General features: G+C 40.5%; 1 long non-coding RNA gene across 1 annotated transcript in view; it reads left to right on the top strand.

The window, feature by feature from the left end:
- Window positions 1–1,421: 1,421 nt before the first annotated feature.
- The window catches only part of LOC111962604 (uncharacterized), a 31,624-nt gene continuing 22,034 nt past the window's right edge, over window positions 1,422–11,011 (top strand). The window contains exon 1 of the long non-coding RNA XR_002877127.2: window positions 1,422–1,726. This is a non-coding gene — a long non-coding RNA (uncharacterized lncRNA). The remainder of the gene's footprint in view (window positions 1,727–11,011) is intronic.

The following is an 11,011-nucleotide window of genomic DNA, read 5'->3' as shown; positions in this document are numbered from 1 at the left end:
GCAAATCAATCTCAGAACAACAGCAAAGGACCTTGTGGAGATGCTGGAGGAAACAGGTACAAAAGTATCTATATCCACAGTAAAACGGCTCCTATATCGACATAACCTGAAAGGCCACTCACCAAGGAAGAAGCCACTGCTCCAAAACCGCCATAAAAAAGCCAGACTACGGCTTGCAATTGCACATGGAGACAAAGAGCCTACTTTTTGGAGAAATGTCCTCTGGTCTGATAAAACAAAAATATAACTGTTTGGCCATAATCACCATCGTTATGTTTGGAGGAAAAAGGGGGAGGCTTGCAAGCCGAAGAACACCATCCCAACCGTGAAGCACGGGGGTGGCAGCATCATGTTGTGGGGGTGCTTTGCTGCAGGAGGGACTGGTGCACTTCACAAAATAGATGGCATCATGAGGAAAGAAAAGTATGTGGATATAATGAAGCAACATCTCAAGACATCAGTCAGGAAGTTAAAGCTTGGTCGCAAATGGGTCTTCCAAAACCCAAGCATACTTCCATACTTCAAGTTGTGACAAAATGGCTTAAGGACAACAAAGTCAAAGGTATTGGAATGGCCATCACAAAGTCCTGACCTCAATCCTATAGAAAATGTGTGGGCAGAACTGAAAAAGCATGTGAGAGCCAGGAGGCCTACAAACCTGACTCAGTTACACCAGCTCTGTCAGGAGGAATGGGCCCAAATTCACCCAACTTATTGTGGGAAGCTTGTGGAAGGCTACCCAAAACATTTGACCCAAGTTAAACATTTTAAAGGCAATGCTAACAAATACTAATGTAGTGTATGTAAACTTCTGACCCACTGGGAATGTGATGAAAGATATAAAAGCTGAAATAAATCATTCAATCTACTATTATTCTGACATTTCACATTCTTAAAATAAAGTGGTGATCCTAACTGACCTAAGACAGGGACTTTTTATTGGGTTAAATTTCAGGAATTGTGAAAAACGGAGTTTAAATGTATTTGGCTAAGGTGTATGTAAACTTCCGACTTCAACTGTATTTTATGGATCAAAGTAGTAGTAGCACAGTAGTAACTTATAAAACAACATTGGGGTTTAGGCATTTGGTTTACCTATAGACTATTTCTACTAATGTTGCTTGTGACAATACACTGAAAGGTCACCTATGTTATTTGACAGGAATAATCCATTGTTTAACAATACTTAAATTCCCTAGGACTTAAGAGTTGGCTTTCAGATATTCACTTTACGGGATACGATCTGTGAGTCATATTACATCAATTCCACTCAATGGCAAAAACAAGGATTGTTACAAAATTAACGGTTCAGTTTTGGAATATAGCGGTCCCTCCAAACATTAAATTCCTAAATATACGTTCGTATCACGCCTGTAGGAGTCAGTAAACTAAGCTTTTCCACTTTTCTTCCCCCAGCATGCTCCATTTCCTTATCCAACGGGAGAAATACGAGCTCAGTATCAGCAAGTAAACGAGACTCAGAAGTAGGCTACAGAAAGTCACTATTTACGTTTTTGCTAAATACCCCGTCAACCTGGGCACCCTATGGAGGGACAAAGCTCGAACAAATTATAAAACAGTAGGCTAATATCTCGCTGTAGAAAACGTAATGAAAACTTTGTTCATTGCTTGCAAGTTCCCAGGCATGTTTTTTTCTGGATTTGCTCTGCGCTGATACAAGTCTGACAGTTTACAACAAAGTAATTTGTAAGGAGATTCTCGACAGGTAAGACCGCATATTAAACTCTACATTATATTGTAGTAATTCACAGTACTGTTTTAGACAATTAATGGGTGTTTCGTTGTTGACTATAACAATTCAATAACTTTACCAAGTTTGCTGATAGCTTTGTTTAGCCGAGCTGCTGATTTCACGAGCTGTTAGGGCTTCATACAGAGCACGTATAATTTGTTACAATGTAACAGACACAACGATTATGTTGTGTAGTCTACCATAAAATAGCATCACGTTCACATGATGTTAGTTACATGGGATTAATGTGTGAACATGTCACTATAGGCTACTAAATTAATACAAAATCAAATGTAGCCTCAAAGTCTGAAGGAACATTATAAGCATAACATTGAAATGTACTTTTCGGGAAGACGTTTTCACATGTGATTAGCCAACTAGTGAGCATACAATTTGTATACAATGGTGCCAGCAGAAATTGCTGCATGCATCATTCCTAAAGGAATGCATAGGGGTTATGCCTCTCATGCAGAGACCTAAGCAATGTGAAGTATCAAGACATAAATTCAGAGCACTTTGAGGAGGAACAGCTGAGAGGCGGCTAGTGCTGATCTAGTATGTGGGAAGCATGCCTTGTCGAACAACTGTCTTCTAGCTTGAACAACTGTCTTCTAGTTTGAGTGCCATAATGATTGTCTGTCTGTGTTGCAAAGGATGTGTCTGAAGCACAGATATAGCATGTTTATTGCTTAACAATGTTATCACGTCTGTATCAATGGCTTTTCAGACCAATATATGACAGAGTCAGAGCATTCCTTGTAGAGGTCGACAGATTAATCGGCATGGCCGATTTAATTAGGGCCGATTTCAAGTTTTCATAACAATCGGTAATCTGCATTTTTGGAAGCCGATTATGGCCGATTACATTGCACTCCACGAGGAGACTGCATGGCAGGCTGACCACCTGTTACGCGAGTGCAGCAAGGAGCCAAGGTAAGTTGCTAGCTAGCATTAAACTTATCTTATAAAAAAAACTATCAATCTTAACATAATCACTAGTTAACTACACATGTTTGATGATATTACTAGTTTAACTAGCTTGTCCTGCTTTGCAAATAATCAATGCGGTGCCTGTTCATTTATCATCGAATCACAGCCTACTTTGCCAAACGGGTGATGATTTAACAAGCGCATTCGCGAAAAAAGCACTGTCGTTATACCAATGTACCTAACCATAAACATCAATGCCTTTCTTAAAATCAATAGACATGTATATATTTTTTAAACCTGCATATTTAGGTAAAATAAATTCATGTTAACAGGCAATATTAACTAGGGAAATTGTGTCACTTCTCTTGTGTTCTGTGCAAGCAGAGTCAGGGTATTTGCGGCAGTTTGGGCCGCCTGGCTCATTGCGAACTGTGTGAAGACCATTTCTTCCTAACAAAGACCGTAATTAATTTGCCAGAATTTTACATAATTATGACATAACATTGAAGGTTGTGCAATGTAACAGCAATATTTAGACTATTGAACGGTTCCGTATTTCACTGAAAGAATAAACGCTTTGTTTTCGAAATTATAGTTTCCGGATTTGACCGTATTAATGACCTAAGGCTCGTATTTCTGTGTGTTTATTATATTATAATTACGTCTAGATAGAGCAGTCTGACTGAGCGGTGGTAGGCAGCAGCAGGCTCTTAAGCATTCAGTCAAACAGCACTTTCCTGCATTTGCCAGCAGCTCTTCGCAATGCTTGTAGCACAGCCCTGTTTATGACTTCAAGCCTATCAACTCCCGAGATTAAGCTGGCAATACTATAGTGCCTATAAGAACATCCAATAGTCAAATGTATATGAAATACAAATGGTATAGAGAGAAATAGTCCTATAATAACTACAACCTAAAACTTCTCACCTGGAAATATTGAAGACTCATGTTAGAAGGAACCACCAGCTTTCAAATGTTCTCATGTTCTGAGCAAGGAACTTAAACGTAAAAAAGCTAACAAGGCACATATTGCACTTTTACTTTCTTCTCCAACACTGCGTTTTTGCATCATTTCAACCAAATTGAGCATGTTTCATTATTTATTTGAGACTAAATATATTTGTATTAGTAAGTTAAAATAAAAGTGTTAATTCAGTATTGTTGTAATTGTCATTGTCAATTGTAATTGTCATTATTTATATATATATATATATATATATATATATATATATATATATTAATCGGCCGATTAATCGCTATCGGCTTTTTTTGGTCCTCCAATAATCGGTATCGGATTTCGGCATTGAAAAATCATTATCGTGTCACAGCTGTCGTAAGAACGGGACCAAGGTGCAGCGGATGTTGAGTTCCACATATTTAATTCAAAGAGAAACTTAAACAAAATATATCGATAAACGAACAACTAAACGTGACTACGTGGTGCACATGCACAAACACAAAACAATATCCCACAAACACAGGTGGGAAAAATAGCTACTTAAATATGATCCCCAATTAGAGACAACGATTACCAGCTGCCTCTAATTGGGGATCATACAAAACACCAACATAGAAAATAAAACTAGAACACAACATAGAAATTATAAACTAGAATACCCCCTAGTCACGACCTGGCCTACTACACCATAGAGAAACAAGGGCTCTCTATGATCACGGCGTGACATATCGGTCAAACTCTAATTCCTTGTTTAGCCTATAACCATTGTCATTCCTTTTAACTTCTCTAGGGTAGGGGGCAGCATTTGGAATTTTGGATGAAAAGCATGCCCAAATTAAAGTGCCTGCTATTCGGGCCCAGAAGATAAGATATGCATATAACTGGTATATTTGGATAGAAAACACTCTAAAGTTTCCAAAACTGTTAAAATAGTGTCTGTGAGTGTCACGCCCTGACCGTAGAGAGCGTTTTATGTCTCTATTTTGGTTTGGTCAGGGTGTGATTTGGGTGGGCAGTCTATTTTCTATTTCTATGTGTTTGGCCGGGTGTGGTTCTCAATCAGAGGCAGCTGTCTATCGTTGTCTCTGATTGAGAACCATACTTAGGTAGCCTTTTCCCACCTGTGTTTTGTGGGTAATTMTTTTCCGTGTGTGTTTGTGTGCACCTCGGTTGCGTCATGTTCTTTGCTGTTTACCTGTTTGTTTTTTGGTTGTTTCGGTTTCACTTTCATTAAAAGATGTGGAACTACATGCACACTGCGCCTTGGTCGATTTATGACAGGGAGTTTGAGGATAGTGAGCGTGACAGTGAGTATAACAGAACTGATATGGCAGGCGAAAACCTGAGAGAAATCCATTGAGGATTCTTTTTTTTTTTTGTAATTTTCTATTCAATGCCATTACAGTATCCATTTACTTAGGACTCAAATTGCAGTTCCTATGCTTTCCACTAGATGTCAACAGTCTTTAGAAATTGTTTCATGCTTGTATTCTGAAAAATGAGGGAATAAGAGCAGTCTGAATGAGTGGACCTGCCGTGTCACAGAGATTTTTCATGTGCGCTACCAGAGAGAGTGCTTTTCTTGTTTACCTTTTATATTGACGACGTTTTTGTCCGGTTGAAATATTATCGATTATTTAGGCTAATAGCAACCTGAGGATTAAATATAAACATCGTTCGACATGTTTCTATGAACTTTACGGATACAATTTGGATTTTTTGTCTGCCTGTTTTGACTGCGTTGAGCCTGTGGATTACTGAAGAAAACGCGTGAACAAAACTGAGGTTTTTGGATATAAAGAGACTTTATCGAACAAAAGGAACATTTATTGAGTAAATGAATGTCTTCTGAGTGCACCCATATGAAGATCATCAAAGGTAAGGGATTAATTATATCTCTTTCTGACTTGTGTAACTCTTCTACTTGGCTGGTTACTGTTTCTAATGATTTGTCTCCTGGGCTATGTTCTCAAATAATCGTAAGTTATGTTTTCGCCGTATAGCATTTTTAAAATCTGACACCGTGGTTGGATTCACAAGAAGTTAATCTTTAAACCTATGTAAAATATGTTTTGTTTTCTGAATTTTTATAATGAGTATTTCTGTATTTGAATTTGGCGCCCTGCAGTTTCACTGGCTGTTGAAGAGGTGGGACGCTAACGTCTCACGTACCCTAGAGAGGTTAAAAACTTCTTATGGATCAAATCCCGTGAGCGGGATCAATTTGACAACATCCGGTGAAATGGCAGAGCGCAATTTATTTGTATTTTTATTAGAAATATTTAACTTTCATACATTCACAAGTGCAATACACCAAATTGTTAATCTAGCCACCGTGTCAGATTTCAAAAAGGCTTTACGGCGAAAGCGAACCATGCGATTATCTGAGGACAGCACCTCATCAAACAAACACATGACAATCATATTTCAACCCGCCAGGCGCGACACAAAACTCAGAAATAACGATATAATTCATGCCTTACCTTTGAAGAGCGTCTTCTGTTGGCACTCCAATATGTCCCATAAACATCACAAATGGTCCTTTTGTAAGATTAATTCCGTCGTTATATCCCCAAAATGTCTATTTATTTGGCGCGTTTGATTAAAAAAAAACACTGGTTCCAACTCGCCCAGCATGACTACAAAATATCTAATAAGTTACCTGTAAACTTTGTTCAAACATTTCAAACAACTTTCCTTATCCAACTTTAAGTATTTTAAAACGTAAATAATCAATACAATTTAAGACGGGATAAACTGCGTTCAATAGCGGATAAAATGAAAGTGGAGCGAGCTTCAGGTCACGCATCCCAAACAAAAGAGTACACTTGGCTATACACCCAGAAAGGAAATGGCTACTTCTTAATTTCTCAAAAGAAAAACATCAACCAATTTGTAAAGACTGTTGACATCTAGTGGAAGCGATAGGAACTACAAGTATATTTCTATTAAAACGGGCTTGCCAATGGRAAACAGATTGAYCTATAAAAAAAAAAAATCCCTGGATGGATTGTGCTCAGGGTTTCGCCTGCCAAATCAGTTCTGTTATACTCAGACATTATTCAAACAGTTTTAGAAACTTCAGAGTGTTTTCTATCCTAATCTAATAATATGCATATCCTAGCTTCTGGGCCTGAGTTGCAGGCAGTTTACTTTGGGCACGCTTTTCACCCGGGCGTGAAAATACCGCCCCCTATCCCAGGGAGGTTTTAAGGGACAATCTACAGTTCAACCCGGTCACCCCACCACTTTTTTAGGTAAACAGTTTAGGGGCTGGAGAAATGTAACCACGTAACCAGATGGAACCAGATGGATCTATGGATGCAAGGACTGACCATCTATAAGTTCAAAATAATAGTTTATACCATGTTTTGAGGCTATACAGTTTTTTTTTTACAATAAAACAATGGAGTGCAACATCTTTGTAGTTTGGTTTCTGATGGGGTAAGAAATAAGAGAGGCATTTATAAATTATATTCCTCAAGACTGCGGATTGTCCCAGATTTGTGGCTGTCTGGATCCCTGCTGTTATTATTATTCTTTTCAATCTTCCCTGTGACCTGCCCTGTCTGGAACGGAACTGTGAGGAGAAACAGCGAAACCTACATTGTTACCATGACAAAGACCAAAATCGGCGGGAGTACCGTTGAGGACAGTGGTGTGTCTATCACAGGTGAAGGATCTTTTAAATGAACATGAATAGTTCTACAAGCAGTTGTTACAACAGCAAGAAAATAGTGTTTTGTTAAAATACTGGTTGAGTCAACTATTAAAATAATGGACAACCTGACCAGAGAGGTCCAGGACTTGAAGAACTCATCGAGCTCCCAGGGTCAGCTCGATGAGTTTAAACAGTAGAATGGCAAGATGACAGCAATCTGTAAGTCATTGARAAAGGACATCAGTTCTGTATGTGAATACGTGATAACAATGATGGAGAAATCGGATTAACTCGAGGGACAATCAAGGTGGAACAACATGGTTGTGGATGGAATCTCAGAATATCCACATGAGACCTGGACGGAGTCTGAGCACAAAATGATGGAAATGATCTCAGAGAAACTGAAGATTGACCACAGGAAGATTGAGGTGGAGCTCGCCCACAGGACTGGAAAACCCACCAGGTGACAAACCCAGGCCGATAGGGATCAAGTTCCTGAGGTTCAAGGACAAGGTAGTTGTTCTGGAAAGAGCCAAGAACTTGAGAGGAACATATATAGTGCATTCAGAAAGTATTCAGACCCTTTCTCTTTTTCCACATTTTGTGACGTTACAGTCTTATTCTAAAATGGATTGAATAACACTTTTCCTTGTCAATCTACACACAATACCCCATAATGACAAATTTAAAACATTTTTTTATTTTTTATTTGCACATTTATAACAAATTTAAAAACATACCTTATTTACATAAGAATTCAGACCCTTTGCTATGAGACTTGAAATTGAGCTCAGGTGCATCCTGTTTCCATTGATCATCCTTGAGATGTTTCCACAACTTATTTGGAGTCCACTTGTGGTAAATTCAATTGATTGTACATGATTTGGAAAGGCACACACCTGTCTATATAAAGGTCCCACAGTTGACAGTGCATGTCAGAGCAAAAACCAATCATGGGGTTGAAGGAATTGTCCGTAGAGCTCCGAGACAGGATTGTGTCGAGGCACAGATCTGGGGAAGGGTAACAAAATATTTCTGCAGCATTGAAGGTCCCCAAGAACACTGGCCTCCATCATTCTTAAATGGTGGTTCCAAACATCTTCCAAGACTCTTCCTAGAGCTGGCCGCCCGGCCAAACTGAGCAATCAGGGGAGAAGGACCTTTGTCAGAGAGGTGACCAAGAACCCGATGGTCACTGTGACAGAGCTCCAGAGTTCCTCTGTGGAGATGGGAGAACCTTCCAGAAGGACAACCATCTCAGCAGACGGAAGCCACTCTTCAGTAAAACACACGAAAGCCCGCTTGGAGTTTGCCAAAAGGCACCTAAAGGACTCTGACCATGAGAAACAAGATTCTCTTGTCTGATGAAAACAAGATTGAACTCTTTGACCTGAATGCCAAGCATCACATCTGGAGGAAACCTGGCACCATCCCTACGGTGAAGCATGGTGGTGGCAGCATCATGCTGTGGGGATGTTTTTCAGCGGTAGGGACTGGGAGACTAGACAGGATTGAGGGAAGGATGATCGGAGCAGCGAGATCCTTACAGAGAGATCCTTGATGAAAACCTGCTCCAGAGCACTCAGGACCTTAGGCTGGGGTGAAGGTTCACCTTCCAACAAGACAACGACCCTAAGCACACAGCCAAGACAATGCAGGAGTGGCTTCGGGACAAGTCTCTGAATGTCATTGAGTGGCCCAGCCAGAGCCTGGACTTGAACCCAATCAAACATCTTGAGAGGATATGCAGAGAAGAATGGGAGAAATTTACCAAATACAGGTGTGCCAAGCTTGTATCGCCATACACAAGAAGACTCGAGGCTGTAATCGCAGCCAAAGGTGCTTCAACAAAGTACTGAGTAAAGGGTCAGAATACTTATGTAAATGTGATATTTCAATTTGCAAACATTTCTGAAAACCTGTTTTTTGTTTTGTCATTATGGGGTATTGTGTGTAGATTGAGGGAAACCCCTATTTTAATTCATTTTAGAATAAGGCTGTAACGTAACAAAATGTGGAAAAAGTCAAGGGGTCTAAATACTTTCCGAATGCACTGTATGTGTAACTGATAGATGCACACACACACTACATGTTAATGTTTTTAAATGTACTGTATGTAAATTGTAATGCAATTTCTGTTGTCTAACCACCGTAAGACTAGATGTCACCATTGGCTTTGGCTAATGGGGATCCTAATAAATCAAATACAAAATCAGATTGCGCCTTTTAAATGCATTTCTTGCATTTTCCATTGTCCTGGATCAAATCAAGTTTATTTTATATAGCCCTTCGTACATCAGCTAATATCTCGAAGTGCTGTACAGAAACCCAGCCTAAAACCCAAACAGCAAGCAATGCAGGTGTAGAAGCACGTGGCTAGGAAAAACTCCTAGAAAGGCCAAAACCTAGAAAAACCTAGAGAGGAACCAGGCTATGAGGGGTGGCCAGTCCTCTTCTGGCTGTCGGGTGGAGATTAAACAGAACATGGCCAAGATGTTCAAAATGTTCATAAATGACAAGCATGGTCAAATAAATATCAGGAATAAATGTCATTGGCTTTTCATAGCCGATCATTAAGAGTTGAAAACAGCAGGTCTGGGACAGGTAGCACATCCGGGGACAGGTCAGGGTTCCATAACTGCAGGCAGAACAGTGAAACTGAACAGCAGCAAGGCCAGGTGGACTGGGACAGCAAGGAGTCATCATGCCCGTAGTCCTGATGCATGGTCCTAGGGCTCAGGTCCTCCGAGGAGAGAGAAGAAAGAGAGAAGGAGAGAATTAGAGAGAGCATACTTAAATTCACACAGGACACTGGATAAGACAGGAGAAGTACTCCAGATATAACCAACTGACCTAGCCCCCGACACATAAACTACTGCAGCATAAATACTGGAGCTGAGACAGGAGGGTCAGGAGATACTGTGGCCCATCCGATGTAACCCCGGACATGGCCAAACAGGATGGATATAACCCCACCACTTTGCCAAAGCACAGCCCCCGCACCACTAGAGGATATCTTCAACCCCAACTTACAATCCTGAGACAAGCCGAGTATAGCCCACAAAGATCTCCACCACAGCACAACAAGGGGGGCGCCAACCCAGACAGGAAGATCACGTCAGTAACTCAACCACTCAAGTGACGCACCCCTCCTAGGGACGGCATGAAAGAGCACCAGTAAGCCAGTGACTCAGCCCCTGTAATAGGGTTAGAGGCAGAGAATCCCAGTGAAGAGAGGGGAACCGGCCAGGCAGAGACAGCAAGGGCGGTTCGTTGCTCCAGAGCCTTCCGTTCACCTTCACAACTCCTGGGCAGACTACACTCAATCATATGACCTACTGAAGAGATAAGTCTTCAGTAAAGACTTAAAGTTGAGACCGAGTCTGCGTCTCTCACATGGGTAGGCAGACCATTCCATAAAAATGGAGATCTATAGGAGAAAGCCCTGCCTCCAGCTGTTTGCTTAGAAATTCTAGGTCTAGGGACAATTAAGGCCTGCGTCTTGTGACCGTAGCGTACGTGTAAGTATGTACGCAGGACCAACTCGGAAAAGATAGGTAGGAGCAAGCCCATGTAACGCTTTATAGGTTAACAGTAAAACCTTGAAATCAGCCCTTGCCTTAACAGGAAGCCAGTGTAGGGAAGCTAGCATCTGATATGTTTGATATGTTTCCTCAAGCACTTGGTCAATATTGTCAACAGCCACATT

This window comes from Salvelinus sp. IW2-2015, linkage group LG4q.1:29, assembly GCF_002910315.2.
Source record: "Salvelinus sp. IW2-2015 linkage group LG4q.1:29, ASM291031v2, whole genome shotgun sequence".
Taxonomy (NCBI): domain Eukaryota; kingdom Metazoa; phylum Chordata; class Actinopteri; order Salmoniformes; family Salmonidae; genus Salvelinus; species Salvelinus sp. IW2-2015.
The sequence above is the reverse complement of the archived record's forward strand: the minus strand, read 5'-3'. Positions and strand labels throughout refer to the sequence as shown.